Below are 2,630 nucleotides of genomic sequence, written 5' to 3'. Positions count from 1 at the left end.
CCTAGGACGCTGTCGGTCCTCGGTCACCCCCGCAGTGCGTCTCGTGAAACCGTGTAGAGTGTTCGTGAGCCTTTGTTTCCTCTGCCGCCTCCGTGTTCGCCAATAAACGCATAAGCATGTCCACTGCGAGGCGCTGTTGTACGTTCTTTAGCCCGTCGTGTCCCTTGAGGCCGGCGTGACGGGCTGTCCTCGAGCTTGTCCCGGGCGAGGAGGCCCTGTTACGCCACGCGTGTGGACAGGCTGCTCTGTAACCTGCAGGGCGGAACGGTGTGTGGCCTGTGTCGGCGCCTCGACTCGGCTAATGACCGTCACACGTGGGGACACTCCTGACCCAGGGGTTAGGCGGTCGGGGGGAAGTCGGGGTGGGACAAAGGCCCTTGTGAGTGAGGCCATCGCAGGAGGAGGCGGTGGTCAGAGCGTGTGGGCCCGGAGCGGCTGCTCCTCCCTGGCCGTGGGCCCCGGGTCGTCGGGCCTCGCAGCGGCGTCCGAGGACACCGCCCCGGAGCGACACCGCCCCCCACCCGCGAGTAAGTACTTAGGGACTTGAAACGACCGGCAGGGCCCAGGCACTGGGCACTGGAAGAGCTCACGTTTGACGGGAGTCACGTCGTTTCTCACACCCTGAGACGCGCTAGACACACACAGCACAAGGTACGGCTCTGTCCAGCTGCATCGCTTAGCGCCGCAGCAACGGAGACTCCACGGCCTCTTCCCGGGAGAGGTAGGGGCGCCCCCGCCTCGGGCTTCCGCCGGGGCTGGTCACGTGGCCCCGAATTACCCGGAAGCGGGGGAGCGAGGGGGCTGAGGGTCCACGCGTGAGGGACACTGGCTGCCGTGAGCCTGGGGAGCCCAGGCGCCCGGTGCACCCCTCAGTCACGGGCTGCGGGACTGACCGTGTTCTCTCTCTTTTGATTTGTCCAGCGCAGGTTGTGTGTGTGGCACCTTTTCCATCTTTTAGATCGTGGCCTTTCAGGTTATGGTCTCCTAAGGGACAGAGGCCTTCAGAGTGACCACAGCTGCTTTCGCCAAATTTACAGTGTCTCACGGAGAAGGTTCCGGAACCGGTGGTGACCGTCAGGTGAGGAACAGTTGCCAGGCCGTCCTTGATTGGGAAGTTAGGTGACATCGACTGTGGGAGAGACCGCAGGTCATTTGGCTCTAAGACTCGGGGAGTAAGTAGCCTCGTGCTCTGCAGTGGGGTCTGTGGGCCGGTGTCGCCTAATCTGAGGTCCGGGTTTGCTGGCCTGGGCGGCCCACAGACCTCGGCACATGTGGCCGTGTGGCACATTTGAAGGGACCGGTCCTGGTGCTGCTGCTGTGAGGCGGGCATCACCGTAGGGCGAGCTGGGCCCTTTGTGCTGGGGGAGGGTCTTGCCTTCCATTACAGAAAGCCCACAAGATCTGTGACAGCGCAGCAAAGCGGGGTCCGGCTGTGTGAGTGCCCAGAGCCAGGCGGGCGGGGGTGAGTGCCCAGAGCCAGGCCCCGGCCGCTGGCGTCTGCCGTGGTTCGACGATGCTGTTCTGTTCCAGTAACTCTGCCCCGAGCTTTGCGAGTCCTCCTCGCCCGTGGAGCAGATGCTGGGAGACAGCGTGGTGCACGCGGGCGTGAGGTCGCTGTGCGCGCCATCTGCCCGGGGTCGCGGGGCCAGGCCTCTGCATTGTCACCCCGGGGACACGTGCCAGCGTGGCAGGGTGGCTTTTCTTGTTTCAGGCATAGGGCACACCGGTTGGACGTGTGCCTGGTGTATAAGCCGATCCCCTCCCTGGCCATCATGCTCCTGCTCACCGCTTCCCCTGGGCCGGGCTTCTCCTCCCCGTGACCACCGCTCGACCTCAGATTTCATTCCGTAGCCCGTCCCCCCCAGCACGCCAGCTTTAAACACACGTGGCAGTAAGTTCTCGGCATCTCTCAGAATCTTTCGTATGTTCCTGCACTGAAATGAGCGTGCGTTTCACCAACGCCCCGTGGGCCACCGCTTCCTGTCATCTGTGACCCCGACAGTGACAGCTTGCAGCTCGCACGACAGTTTCAGGTGGCATTCTGGGCTCTGGCACTTACGCTCTGTGTTGTACGTAACAGGGAAACGGACTTGTGTAGAAGCACGTCAGAAGAGACGCAGGCCTGGTCTCCGTAAACCCGCGGGTGCTTAATCACGCGACAACGCCACGTGTTCAAAGTCCTCTCTTTTTTCCCAGCTTTGTAGATCTGTAGTCAGTAAAGAATATGATTTTAAGACGTGCGCTGTGACTCCACACATGCGTATTGTGCAAAGGCCCCGCATCTGTCTCCTTGCTCAGTGGCGAGATCGTTTACAGTGTACCACCTCAGCCAAGGTCAAGTGCAGTGACCCCTGGACAGTGTGGCCTTGACCTGCGTAGGGGTTTCCCTGTGACCATGGCCGGCCCTCCACACCCCGCTGTCCTCAGGTTGGAGGTGGAGAGTCCATCCATGGCTGGGTACAGGCCGTGCGGGTCGTAGCCGTTTGACGTCAGGGGCTTGAGCACCGCGGGTGGCATCCGGGGGGGCCCAGACCTCCGTGTGTACTGAGGGATGGGCACAGTCTAGGTTTGGGGAAGTCGAAGGCAGACATGGACTTTGGACTGCGTGGCCTCCTTCCCGCACTGTTCAG

At 62.2% G+C, this 2,630-nt stretch overlaps 1 long non-coding RNA gene across 1 annotated transcript; it reads left to right on the top strand.

The window, feature by feature from the left end:
- Positions 1–6: 6 nt before the first annotated feature.
- LOC111733713 lies at positions 7–2,208 on the top strand. Its single transcript, XR_002778129.1, has 3 exons — positions 7–721; positions 922–1,078; positions 2,081–2,208. It is a non-coding gene; the product is annotated as an uncharacterized LOC111733713 (long non-coding RNA).
- Positions 2,209–2,630: the final 422 nt, after the last annotated feature.

This window comes from Pteropus vampyrus, unplaced genomic scaffold (genome assembly GCF_000151845.1).
Source record: "Pteropus vampyrus isolate Shadow unplaced genomic scaffold, Pvam_2.0 Scaffold622, whole genome shotgun sequence".
In the NCBI taxonomy this organism is placed as follows: domain Eukaryota; kingdom Metazoa; phylum Chordata; class Mammalia; order Chiroptera; family Pteropodidae; genus Pteropus; species Pteropus vampyrus.
This window is presented reverse-complemented; position numbering and strand designations above follow the sequence as displayed.